Source organism: Cupressus sempervirens, chromosome 5 (genome assembly GCF_028749045.1).
Source record: "Cupressus sempervirens isolate cs-2001-9-10 chromosome 5, ASM2874904v1, whole genome shotgun sequence".
Classification (NCBI taxonomy): domain Eukaryota; kingdom Viridiplantae; phylum Streptophyta; class Pinopsida; order Cupressales; family Cupressaceae; genus Cupressus; species Cupressus sempervirens.
The window spans coordinates 119720771-119735891 of record NC_143122.1 but is presented as its reverse complement, the minus strand read 5'-3'; the positions used below and the strand labels follow the sequence as shown (position 1 = coordinate 119735891).

Below are 15121 nucleotides of genomic sequence, written 5' to 3'. Positions count from 1 at the left end.
TGACAAAGAAAGGTCTATCCCAGCTGGATCTAACAAGACCGACCTCGCAAAGATCCCACACTCACAGCTCCCAGAATTAATAGAAACATGATCCTCCAAAAGAGTATTCTCCAAAAAGCTCTCAAATTTTTGTTTTCAAGAGGTGAGAAGTGAATAATAAAATCCCCTTTCCAATACTTATTCACTTTTTGAGTAAATAGCTGATTAGGGAAAATAGCCTTTTAGACTAGCTAAACTTCGAATCAACCCAAATGAGAACAAGTTATTCCTCATAATGAGAATTCACCTAAGGCAAAGCTACCAAAAACTAAATTCAAGAAGATTTAAAGCCCGGAAATTAAAAATCATAGAAATCACTAAACAACTTTTGTGACAATGTGAACCTCTAAATGCATAGACATGCTCACTGGCCTAATCACATAATGTAGATGACTTCATATTTACTAATCACTAAAAGGTTTTAATTTAAACAATTAAATAAGGATACATCGACCATATAGGGACAACATTGGTAAAATATGAATAGTTGAATCACTAATTCCATGTGCCACTGCTAGGGATATAATTCCTGCACACTAAAACACACATCAAGTGTAATTGCATATAATATCGTAGCCAAAGCAATAATGCGTTAAATACCTAGTTAATCCATTTACATCACTCACGCTCACATATAGCATAAAGAGACAAGAATGACATAAATGACCATAGCATAAAATCCATTAGATAACATAATAAGAAAGTAAGTCCACATACTAGATAATCAAATATTATCATAGATCTACTGTCATCTCAAAATGGCATCAACATGCAAATATGGTAAACTAAACAACATAGCAGTATAACATTCGACCCTTAGGTCATCTCAAAGTACATATAAAAAGAGTATTAAGTATCTCTCAAATCAAAATAGACAAGATACAAACTACAAACACAAGAGGCACTACATCCTTCCCCACTAGCATAGGCTTACTCCTGGAAGCCAACAAAAAGATAGGGGTACAATCCCCTCAGTCGTGTAGTATCCTCTCCAGTCGCAGAGGTCTCATCACTTAGGTCCCATTGGACCCTTACCTGCTCGATGTCTCAACCTTGCAAGGTTAGCCTTTGGTGCTATAGGATACTCCAAAGTAAGCTGCCCATCTGCTACTTGCAAAGCATCCCAATCAAGAACATGGGTGACATCCGAAATATACTGCCTCAAAACATAAACACGAAAAACATCATGGATGTGTGATAGGCTAGTTGGCAATGCTAGTCAATAAGAAATAGGACCAATCCTCTCAAGGATCTCAAATGGTCCGACAAAACGTGGTACCAACTTAGAGAATTTCCCATAATGGATGGGGCTCTTCCTCTGACGCACTCTCAAAACACCCTGTCACCAACAAAAAAATGATGATCCAACCTATGGGAATCTACATACTTCTTCTGGCTATTCTAAGTAGTAACCAAATGCTCCCTAATGTGAACAACTTGCTACTCCATATCCTGAAGCATCTCTGGACCTAAAAGAACTTGGTCTTCTAAGAAATCCCAACTTAAAGGGGCATGACATGGTCTACTGTACAAGGCCTGGAAAGGTGAGATTCCAAGAGAACTATGATACCCATTATTGTATGCAAACCAACAAGGTAAAAATAGTCCTCTCACTTCACTTGCCTATCCATAACATACATGCGAAGCATATCCTCTAGAACTTGATTCATTCTCTCAGTTTGACCATCGGTCTCTAGGTGATAAGCCAAACTAAAATTGAGCTGCACACCCAAAGCATAATGGAGAGACATCCACTTTGCAGAGGTAAACACTAGATCTTTATCCAAAATGATCCGACAAGGGATCCCATGCAAAAAAAAATCCTCCAAGAAAACATGCGCTACAAAAGAAGGTATGTAGGATGTTCTCATGGGTGAAAAGTGTGCTACCTTGGACAACTTGTCCATTGTCATCATGATACAATCATGTCTCCGTGATGACATACACAACCCTATGATAAAATCAATGGATATTGTATCCCACTTCCACTTTGGAACGATATGTGGCTGCAAAAGACCTACCAGATGCTAATGATCTACCTTCACTCTCTGGCACTCAAGACATCTAGCAACAAAATCAACAACATCATGCCTCATCCCTGCCCAAAAGTACAACTGTTTAAGATCAGCATGCATCTTCTTAACACTGGGATGTGCAGAATATGGTGCATGATGTGCTTCTAAGAAGATCAAGGTACAAAGATCACTTGACATGGCTATATAGATACATCCCAAGTGTTGCAATAGTCTATTGTACTCAAGCATATAACCTGAAAATCTCTCCTCAAGAGTATGTCTAGACTCGATCTCCACCCTCACCTCTTGATTCAAAGTCTCACTAGGAAAAGCCTCCAAGATATGACCTCACAAATCCATTCCCAATGACATCACTGATGCCTCATGTCACCTCCTACTTAGGGCATCTGCTATGAAATTCTCCTTCCCTTTAATGTAATGAGCATCAAATTCATACTCGCACAAGAACTTCATCCAGCAATGCTATTGTGCATTTAGGTTTGGCTGAGTAAAGATATACTGCAAGCTCCTATGATTGCTATGCAACTCAAACCTATGTCCCAAAAGAAAATTCCTCCAATGGACAAGGGCATGCACCATGACCATGAGCTGAAAATCATGAATGGGGTAGTTAAGCTCACGGTCCTTGAGTTTCCTAGACTCATATGCAATTACGTGACCATTCTACATCAACACAACACCCACACCTTCCAATGAAGCATATGTGCAAACCATGAAATGACCTACAAGATTAGGCACTACAAGGATTGGTGCACTAGTCAAACATCCTTAAGAGCATTAAATGCTACCTCACATTGGTTTGACTGAACATACTTCTTCCCTTTCCATTGAAGAGAAGTGATGGGATGAGCCACTTGTGCGAAATCCTTCATGAAGCAATGGTAGTAATCTGCCAATCCCATAAAACCATGAACTTCTAAGACATTAGTGAGTACCGACCAATCCATGATAGCATGAATTTTCTTTGGATCCATTGCAATTCCATCACTAGTGATGATGTGTCCCAAATACTTCACCTCTTACTGGAAGAACCCATATTGACTTAAGTTGCCATACAACTGATGGTCTCTCAAGCACTACAATACCTAACGTAAATGGACTTCATGCTCCTCCACAGTCTTTGAATAGATCAATATGTCATACAAGAATACAATGACACACTGATCAAGGTAAGTGTAAAATACACCATTCATCAAAGTCATAAAGACTAATGGTGCATTGGTTAACCCAAAGGGTACAACCATGAACTCATAATGCCCATACCGCATATGAAAATCTATTTGATAAATATCAGCCTCCTAGATACAAAGCTGATGGTATCCTGACTTAATATCAATCTTCAAGAACACCCGTGCTCCCTTCATCTGATCAAACAAGTCATTTATCCTTGGAAAAGGATAACAATTCTTCATTGTCACCTTATTCAATTACTGGTATTCAATACACAAATGCAAAGAACCATCCTTCTTCTTCACAAAGATGACTGGTGCACCCGATGGGGATACACTAGGATGAATATGGCCCATGGCTAACAATTCTTCCAATTACAATCTAAGCTCACTCAACTCTTGAGTAGTCATGTGGTAAGGAGCTCATGAAATTGGCCTCACTCCTGGTACAAAATCAATCCAAAAATCAATGTCACACTGTGGTGGTATACCTGGAATCTCATCAGGAAACACATCAACATACTCATGAAATAGTGGGTGATCATTAAGTGTCACCATACAACTCTCAACTTCCCTTAGATAACTGATAGAAACAAGAAACAACTAACAACCTTTTTGCACAATCTACTTTAGCTGATTAGCTGAGATCATCCGAAGTGAGACTGGTCTCAAGACTCCCAAAAGTTCCACCTACCCACCTATGTCATCAACACACTGTACCATTTTATGATGATAATCGATATTCGCTTGATGGGTGGCTAACCAATCCATGCCCAACAAAATTTCATACGATCCCAGAGGTAGAATGTGTAGATCCATTATGGTGGTGAAGGTTCTCAAATTCAAAACACAACTCCTAACCAATGAGTCAACAACAACTTTGGAACCCATGGCTAACTCAAACTACCACCTATTGATGCGATACATTGCCACTAGCCCACATCGCTGAATAAGATATGGTGATATGAAAGAATCAGAAGCACTTGAGTCAAATAAAATAGAAGATGAAATACCATACAATGTACCTATAGCCTCAACTACTATACCTTGATGATTGTCAACTACCGCAAAGACTCGGTGATTCCTACCCGCATCTCCTTCAGGTAGGCTTAGACCTCACTATGCCCTTACTAGGTCCTAAATATGGTTTAATGGAGCACTCAAAAGATTTATGGCTAGGCCAACCACATGAATAAAAGTTTCTTCCAAAGTTGGAACTTGTTTCACGACCACCCTGGGTAGCACTAGGATAAGGTTCACTACCCTTGCTAGAATTCTACTGAGCACTCTAAAGTGGATGACCCTACTGAGATTTCTATGCTTAGTTCTGGTTATCTCCTTTCCTTCTTGAGATACTAGAAGATTGACCACCCTTGGTCCAATATCCCCACTAATGCACACGATGTTTACCAGTCTAAGAAGGTCTTATTGGGCTTGGCCCTTCCCTGAGGACTGGGTAAACTGTGCATCCTGCCCTAAATTTTGAGCACTTTGGTTCTGAGAACTAGATTTACCACTAAGACCCCTAGCCACATTTATCTCTATGATCCTTGCCTTCTCAATGGCAAGAGAAAGTGTTCTCAATTGACGGGCACGAATATCTCCAATAATGGAGTCCCTGAGGCTCTTGACAAAATGTTGAGTAGTAAGTGCCTCATCATGCCTATAGCTCGACTACTTCTTCAAACCAAGGGGCTTCTTCTCATATGATCAACTACCATAAAGCTTTGTCTAAGCTCATGGATTTCATCAATGTGAGCCTCATGGTACTATGGTGATAGGAATTTCTCTCTAAACCTCTCCTCAAAGATCTCCTAGGTGAAATCTGCAACACTGATATTGAGCCTATCACTCTTTGAATGCCACCAAATGAAACCATGTTCCCTTAGTTGTGTGATCACACAACGGGCCTTCACATTGCTCCCATAAGGTAGTAAGGAGAAACAATGACCCATATCAAGCAATCAAGTCTTAGCCTTGAGTCCTGTTCCCTGGCCATGAAACACTAGTGGTTTGGACCTTTGAAGTTTTTGCATGATTTCAATTTGGGTGAAGTCATCCTCATCCTGACCACAACCTCTCCATCAGTGCCTCCTACCACCAGTTGGTGTTTGAGAACATTCCTACTCATGTTCCTCCTCTCTATGCTCTAAATGATGGGAATCCTCCTCCTGGTTATGGTCCTATTGGCACTCCTCAACACGAGGGCCCAAATGAGAAAGAATCTCTTAAAGCACTGGTATCAATGCTCCCATGACATTCTGATTAGCATTAAATTTTTCTCTCCCACTGCCTTGCCATTCCTCCTCATGGTGTTCTTCCTCCTGAACCACCCTTTGGTTACCACCTCGACCAAACCTACATTCAGGAGGCATCACTATGGAAGCAACAAGAAAAATTCAGACATAAGGATCAAAAGCATAAGAGTTGAAAGCATGAACCAGTGAGATATCAAATAATTAAACATAATATAACAATACACAATGGAAAACAAAACCATATTGGGAGCATAACATAGAGATCCCAATGTTTTAACATGGGTTCTAATACTAGATGTAATGCCCTGCCCAGAGATCCTTGAAAACAAGAATAAATATAAGCCAAGATAAATTTTAATTTTAAATTTTTAACAAGTATGAATGCACACAACATACAACACATGAGGATCACAATGATTTCAATGGAAGACTAACCAAACATCCTAACACCAATTGATCTCCAAATGCCACTACTAACCAAAATGACTAACATTGGAAGACACATAACTACATTCGAATTGAAATATTTTGAATTCAAAATGTGACACCAAATGATTAAGAACACCTAAGAGGGTACCCTAAAAACTTTCCAAAATTTTTGGGTCTTACCAAAAAGTGCCCGCTATATGCTCGGACAGGTTTTGGCAAATACCAGGTGATACTTTAAATTAGCATTGGATGATACTTTCTAGTATCGCATAACATTCCACAAGAAGGGGTACGACACTTTCAGGGTTTGGGTGATACTTCTCTCAAGGGCATGTGATACTTTACAAGTATCGTACGACACTTCTTTAAAGGGGATGTGACACTGGAAAGTATCACATGATATTTCTCTAAGAGGCGTGCGACAAAATTAGGGAATGCATGAAAAAATTCCAATGGGTGTGTGACACAATATTGTATCACCCCATGTTGACACATGGTCACCAAAGAAAAGAAAGAAAAACTCCTAAGGATGAACAAAAGGTGTAAACTAAGTTTAGAACCTCCATACTAGGGAGTACAAGATTCATAATTCGAGGTGTAAACACTCAAACACAATACTAAAACATGGAAACACAACTAACCATCTAAACAGGTAGAAAAGGAAAAGTGTAGAAGAAAATATCGCAGTGTACAGAACCAACATCATAATAACTAAAATAACATTGCAATGCACTGTACAACCAAACTAATTATGCGGTTCCTCCCAACCACAATAGCATCGTGAGACCATCATGGGCCCTAGCCATCCTTCATGCGTAACATCTCAAGCTACCAAACAGATTGTCAGTACTATCATAAGAAGGATGTCACTACTAAAACATGCTACAACATAAGCATAAAGAAATCTAACATGCTAAAATCAAAGCATAAGATAATCCTACAAAAAAATTAACATCATCTATCATATGCAAATCACCATAATAAGGAAATGCGTCAATAACTAACATCATCTAAACATGATATACAAGCATCCCAATGAAAGCATACTTTGGAACTTGAATTACCAAGTGAAAACATGCAACAACAGTCACACTAGTACAAAAGACCATCTCTGTACACCGGTCCCTAGCATTGATATAGTTAGCTATGCCTCCCAACCACGTGGAACCTGTAGGCCCACACCTGCTATGCTAATGGAGATAATGATCCAACCCTAAACACACAAAAAGAAAATGTCCATGGCTAACACACATGCCAGACAATATGATGACTAAATCCAAGACATAGAAAATGCATAACTACAGGTCTTGGTCAGACACTCAATGGAGGCTCTCACATTGAAGCATTGTTTTATTATCTTAAATTTTATTACCACCTAGTGTTTATTTAGTTATCACTTACTTAAAACTTCCTTTGCCCACCCTATGGTGTCATGACACTAGGCTGTGAGATAGAAGCACCCTCCATATGCTACCCTACCCTACCCATGCTCATCCAACAATGAGTGCCCATAGGCATGCAAATTCCCAACCCAATTCCAATGATCATAACTTTTAGAAGTACCACAAAATATCAGGACTGGCAAGTCACTTGATAAATGTATGCACATGTACTTGTGTGTGACACACCACCATCACAAAGATCATAACACAAGGTCTGGATGAGAAAACAATGCAGAAAGTCTCTCAACTGAAAATAGACTCAGGAGAATGGATGCAACACACATCCCAATGCAACATAAAAAGTGCAACAAAAGTCCAAATGACATCCAAGTAGATGATCCAGGTCTATGACCAAACTCATGCTAAGAAAACTCAAGAAAATAGGGTGGCATACAAAATGAGGTAAAAACCCCCAAAATTGGAAAACTTCAAAATTAAAACCCATTTGGTGTTTGGGTACAAAACCCCTGAAAATTCAATAATAGTTGGGTTTAGACACTGAATGAAAAATGACCAGTATAATAGCATGAAACCCTAAACCCCCATCCCAAAAATTGGAAAAATTTTCATACTTGAAAAACCAGGCTGAACTAGCAAACATAAACGGAGGGGAACACTAGTTCTCAACCTCTAGACAAATGACTACCAAAAATAGAACTTGAAACAAAACTAAAACAAGAAAATAGGAAAGCCCTACCTGATAGCAAAAGGAGCAAAAACTAAAACCTGCATAATAAAATAAAATGCCCATCAAAGTTTCCTTAAATCATGACAAAGTAAGGTCTGCCCGAGTTGGATCCAACAAGACCTACCTAGCAAAGATCCCACACTCACAGCTCCCAGAATGAATAGGAAACGTGATCCTCCATAAGAGAATTCTCCAAAAAGCTCTCAAATTTTTGTTTTCAAAAGGTAAGAAGTGAATAATAAATTCCCTCTTCCAATACTTATTCACTTTTTGAGTGAATAGTCGATTAGGACAAATAGCCAGTTATACTAGCTAAACCTCGAATCAACCCAAATGAAAATAGGTTATTCCTCATAACAAGAATCCACCTAAGGAAAAGTTTTTAGAAATTAAATTCTAGAAGATTTAAAGCCCAAAAACCCAAAATCATAGAAATGACTGAACAACTTTTGTGACAATGTGAACCTCTAAATGCATAGACATGTTCATTGGTCTAATCACATAATGTGGATGAGTTTGGATTTACTAATCACCAAAAGGTTTTAATTTAAACAATTAAATAAGGATATGTAGACCATATAGGGACGACATTGGTAAAATATGAATAACAGAATCACTAACTCCATGTGCCACTGCCAGGGACATGATTGCCGCACACTAAAACACACGATCAAGTGCAATTGCATATAATATCATAGCAGAAGAAATAATTCATTAAATAACTAATTAATCCATTTGCATTACTCACGTTCACATATAGCATAAAGAGACAAGAATGACGTAAATCACCATAGCATAAAATCCATCACATAACATAATCAAAATGTAAGTCCAAATACTAGGTAATCAGATATCATCATAGATCTACTGTCATCTCAAAATGGCATCAACATGCAAATATGGTAAAATGAACAACATAGCACTATATCATCTATGATATTAAATCATAGTATAAAATTTGATCCTTAGGTAATCTCAAAGTACATATAAAAAGAGTATCAAGTATCTCTCAAATCAAAATATACAAGGTATAGACTGTAAACACGAGACACACTACAAAAGATGTAAGTATTGAACATCTATACATTGCGTAAACATCAACACATGGATCATATGTAACTAAATAAAATGAAAATGTGTTCATTTTTGCAATAATTATACTTTTAGAAAGTAGAGATAGATTGGAAGATACAATGATATGGACAATTATTTTAAGGATTTATAAGCTAGTGGTATTTAGATCAAAATTCCTACTTGGAGAGATATCTTCCTTGTTTGAGAAGAGAAATGTATGCTATAAAAAATCAAGAGATGGTGCTTAAGATATGCAAACTACATTTGTGCAGAAAAAGAGGTAAACAAATCATAGATAAAGATAAGTGTTTCCACCTAAGAGTCTTTTACTAACTTTGTTAAACTGTGCTCGACTTTGTTAATTAACAGAGATGTGAGAATAGAGAAATGAAAATGAAAAATATTATGCAAGTACATAATACAAGTAAAGGATTGAAAGATTTAAAAACCTTGAGTTTTGAATACCTATGAAAATAGAATCTTAAAGAAGTGAAGCCTTGAATAGTTTGGAAGAGATACAAATGAAACAAAGGATCAATAAACCAAGTATAAGGGTAGGACCTATATATGGAGACATAGAGACAAGGAATGAGGCTAACATACAGATCCTACATTAAAGGAACCTAAAAAAATACGTAGAGTTTTCTAATATATTTTTTTCATTATAAAACCCAAATGATGAGAAAAACACATAGATATATGCCACTTTAAAGACAATCACAATATGTACTTCAAATTTTTTTTTTTCTAGACAAGAACAAGAAATCATGCTCAATAGTGCATAAAATATTATATGAAGGTCTATAAGCCATTATTTGCACCACTCATCAAATTTTCATGCTTTTCACAACACCTATATATGAAATAGGGATAAAAACACAAGCAAAGGAAAAGAAGTCACAACTTCATGTATTTTCATAGGTTTAAGACATAAAATAAGATAGAGAAGGTAAATTGAGAGCTCTAGAATAGGTGTTTCCTGTAATTATCCAATCTTACATGTACATGAGCCTAGTGTTTGTGCAAATGCTTGAAACTTCAACAAAGTTATCAAAAAAATATTGAAAGTAGTCCCTAGAAGTCTATAGAAGCACAAACGTAAAATTAAAAAATGAAATGTATTCTTTGAGTTTAGGGTTTTTTTAGTCCTAGAAGCATTAGTGGGAAATAAGGGCATTTTTAAATTTCTTTTAATTTTTTTCTTTAAAGATTGATAACCATTAAAGATCCATTGAACCTCACCTTTCATGGATCTTATCCTTATCAAAATATTCTAAAACATAACTATTAAAGATCCATTGAACCTCACTTTTGATGGATCTTGATTGCCCAAGCCATTCTTCTTTCTATTCGAAACATTTAGATAATCAAAATTTTGTAAGTCTACTTGTCAATGAAATTTTCCTATTAGCTAAGGGCACAAAATAAACTATTCACGTGGGTTATTTGGTAAAGGAAATTTGGCTAAAGGATATGACTATATACTTTTTTGATAAGTGTCAATGACTAAAGTTTCTGATTGCATATAGTGGATAGACGATTCTTAGTTTTATGGTCAATACACGATGACCTTTGGGGAAAGTGGGCCATTAGTTCATGGAAGGTAATCAAATATATTAGTTCTTAGTATTGATTGTTACATTACCTTCCAAATAGCGAACATATTGTTACATTAAATTAACTTGTCTTTCTATTATGTTAGAACTAAAAAAGAACAAATATAAAACATATTCTTTTATTTTGGCTTCTATTATCTCACCATAAATGGGTCTATCAAATATTATCTCTATTATAAGGACATATTGATGTTTTTGAAAGTTATTTCAATGACCTCTCTCTTTCGAGAGAACCATTAAATATTAATGTTAACTCTTCTCTTAATATGTATCTCTTGCATGAGAATAACTTTGTGAAATATGACAATTCCCTTAATGATACTTGCCTTCTATTCATTTCAATAACCCCCCTTTAAGAATGGAGCTTTAGTGAGTTATAACTATCCTCTCCTAAAGGTTTATTTATTTATGTGTGATGATATTTATGTTGGTAAGTTTGATGTGTTGTCATTGGTGTCAACATGCATGTTGAGTAATTTTATTAAAATTAACACACATTTTAGTGACATGATGAAGGATGATTGTTTAGGATGATGATTTTGGAACCACATGGGATGTTTTAGAGGTTGTATACATGGTTAATGTGTCAAATTTTTATTATTTCCATAATTATTTGATTAGGTTCTAAGATCACAAAAGGTGACTAGTGACTTTACCATCTACCAATGTAACAGAGTTCCAGATATTGCTTTGTGCATGTGTTCACAATAGATATTTGGTTGTGCAGATGGGAATATGAATGGTACATAGAAATATGTCTATCATTCAAAGGGCTTGTGATTTTGAAGGCCCGCAATGCATTTAAAGTGTTATAGATGAGGGTGATAGTATTCTTGAGGGTTGGCAAGAACTGCTAGAAAATCTCGTGGATGATTCAATTATTTGTCTGGTATTCATAATGCATAAGGATGTTCTTGAGTTATGTTTCTAATTCGATGAAAACTCAAATTAATCTATGTGATTGATTTTAAAGTATTCTGGCAATTATTGGAGGTGTTCTTGTGTTCTTGGCCAACATGTCAAGAAACTTGTCAAAACATTATAGGGAAGTTGGTAAAATGTTTTTAGGATGAGTTATGATCTCAAGGTGGCAATGAAAAATCAAATATTTTTTTTATGAAGTCTTATTTTTTTAGGATCATAGGTCTTGCCACAAAGAGGTGAAAATCAAATATAGGTTTGGCCAACATGTTTCTATATAAAGGGTAATGAGTTAGGGAAAATATGTGTGTTGCACAAGAGAAGGATTGGTCATAGATGCCAAAGATTATTTCTAAAGCATTTGTGTAGATTTTATAAAGGTTAAATTACCCACTTAAAGATTTATAGAGAATTAAATAACATATCTAATTGTACTCTAGTGGAACTCACTAAGGCATAATTAGATCCTTAGGGTTAATTGACCAGTGAGATCTAGGTATTGTACTCGAATATATGTGCATTCCTTATCTATCATAAGATCATACTTCTAAAAAGCTATTGGTCTTATTGTGGGTTCATCCCCACCATGGTTTTCACCCTAATTTAGGTTTCCATGATAAAAAAATCATTGTATTATGATGGTTAATTTATGATTTATATTTACACACTTCATTCATTCTAAATCAGTAATAAGGGTTCTGGTGCATAAGGGTTTCCAATATAGAAGGGTGTAAGAATTTAAATTGTTAGAGTTTAAGTGTAACTGATTTAAATCATCCCCTAAGTTTGTTACTTCCCTATTTCCTATAATTTTTTCCCTTGATGATCCCTCTATTTTGGATGAGCCACTAGATAATGATGTTGACTATTTACTCCTATATGAAGAAACTTGATGAAATAGAATAAGATTACATGATAGAATAGATTACTATGATTAGAAATTTTATAGATGAAAATTTATATTCTATTCATTTTCCCTCTATATATAAAGCATTAATGAGTTACACTTGTCCATATTCTAAAGTTTTTCCATCTCATGAAAATTTCTTTGGATCAAGAAAATTGTTACCAAATTTTTGACAAGGTTCAATCCTAGTAGAGCTCTAAAGCTTTCAAGAAAAAGATTCATTATTCTTATTCCTTCAATTTGTTCCTTTTTGATAAATGAAGTAAATTTGAATAAAAAATTGACTTATTTCATTTTATGAAGAAAAGAATACAATAAAGAAGTAAAATTCTCCAAGATGTTTATGATAATGTGATATTTTATTCATCAAAGTATTGTAAAAATGATCTACACAAGCCATGAAACTATCTATAAATAATTTAATATATTTCTAATATAAGATATGGATACACATGTGTAAAAGAAAAAGAAAACATATGAAAAGGGGTCAGTAATTGCATGAATGACTGGCAAGTACTAATTCATGTTGGTTGTAGTGTTCTCACTACCTTGCATCCCTACTTCTTCCCCATCCTGCATCCTAAAAGTGTAACAATAATAAGTTAGATCTGATGGATCTAAGAAATGACATGTCCTAATTCATATATATACTCTCTACATACATACATAACTCAAAATTAACAAACAATGATTTATCTATAACTAGTTTGCTTCCTGTCTAGTAATAGGCATCATTGATTAGCAAGTGAATGAAAATGTAGTTCCCACAAGGGTTTGAGACCAACTTGATAACAAGAGACATGAATGAATATGCCAAATAAATGAATACATAATAGTGTTAATAAAATGAATATTCTTATGGATATTGTTTGTTAACAAAGAGCATTTTTTGATGAAGAAGATCAAACTGTCAAATATGAATTAAAAAAATTGAAGGAAAGTCTCTCTATCAAAATTTGAGTCAAATTAAACTCAAACATCATCAAATAAAAGGATAGAGAAAAATGGCATCGAGAAACCACACAAAACTTAATGGAGCAATTGGAAGGAACTATTAGAAAGTAAAGTCAACCAACACAATTGAGGTGGGGGAGCTGAGGGGGGTGAACCAATTGTGTGCTTAAACAACTTAAATTTAACTTTATAAAATCCAAAGCCAATATATGAAACAACCACAAGGTAAAACACATGCAAAATAATACCAGATTTGTTAATTAGGGAAACCCTTGATTACAGGGAAAACCCTAATGGGAATAAGGTCCATAAGATGATGCACTAATATAAAAGTTCCTTGTGAAAGGGTAAGTGATGAAGGATGCTCCCCTTAATACCATAAACACATAACATAAACAAAGAAACAACATCAAATGCAAGAATAAAATATGGACTTCTTATTTGCACCACAAATGCGAAATTACAAAATTCACAAGTACAATATGCTAAACCCCATGGGTGCCTTCATTACAGTAATCTGCAAGACTATGCAACAAACTACCACCAAGAGTTGTCCTAGACAATGTTCGGGCCTTTCTTAAATAGGCAATTTTATGCCACTGGGAAGGTTCTAGATGCTCAAACTTAATACCTAGGGCTAACAGACCCTAGCAATACATACAAAGTTGACTAAATACATCTTTGACAAATTATTTTAGAAATTTCAATAGCCTAAATTTAGAAGGCCATAACTCTTGAACCGTTGCTCCGATTGGCTATCATAACCACTTTTCAGGAATGCCAGCTCCTGATCCACAAGATCAAAACCACAAAAGTGCCCTTCTATCAAGTTTTTGGACCTCATTCGAGCACTTTAAGGCCTCCAATAGTGAGCCTCAAGATTTTTTTGCAAATATTTCCACCGAAAATCCAAAATAACTTCTTCAATACTTAAGTTGCAGCAATGAGATTTTTATGGTAGGCTTATAATTCCAAAATGAACCATCATGTAGAAAATTAGAACATTTTGAGCTCATATGAAAAACTTACTAAAAATAAAAAGTTCCCATAAATAGTAACCACTATGTCTACTAGTCCTTATTAAAATAGAAAAGATTGAAAAGAGAATATATTTTTGGGTGATGCAAGATTGTTCTTACACCAAAGATGCTCCTGCATGAGATGCTTGGGGTAATTTGAGAGGTGACTCGATCATGTCTTAGGTGTTTAGAGAAAAACCAAGATGATTAACCTCCTCCCTTGCTAGCAATGATGAATCCTCTACTGGCCTCCCTTTCTATTTGACCAGGTATTCCTCATAAGTTCTGTTCCTAGTACTTTTACCAACATAATTGTCTAGTATCTCCTCAATCTCCTTTGTAGCCGAACTAGCTACTGGAATACTCCACTGTGCTTCTACAACTTCATCTCCATCACCTTCTTCATAATGCCCTGTCAAATATGAAATATTATATATTGGTGAAATATTCAACTCATTAGGCAACTCCACTTCATAAACATTTCCAGAATCATACCTTTTCACTATCTTGCATGGTCTAAACTTCTTCATCTTTAGCTTATTGTATGTACCCACTAGAAAATTATCCTT

General features: G+C 35.6%; 1 pseudogene; it reads left to right on the top strand.

Moving 5' to 3' along the window:
* Positions 1–10700: 10700 nt before the first annotated feature.
* The window catches only part of LOC149554798 (tlg2p-like protein a pseudogene), a 33084-nt pseudogene continuing 28663 nt past the window's right edge, over positions 10701–15121 (top strand).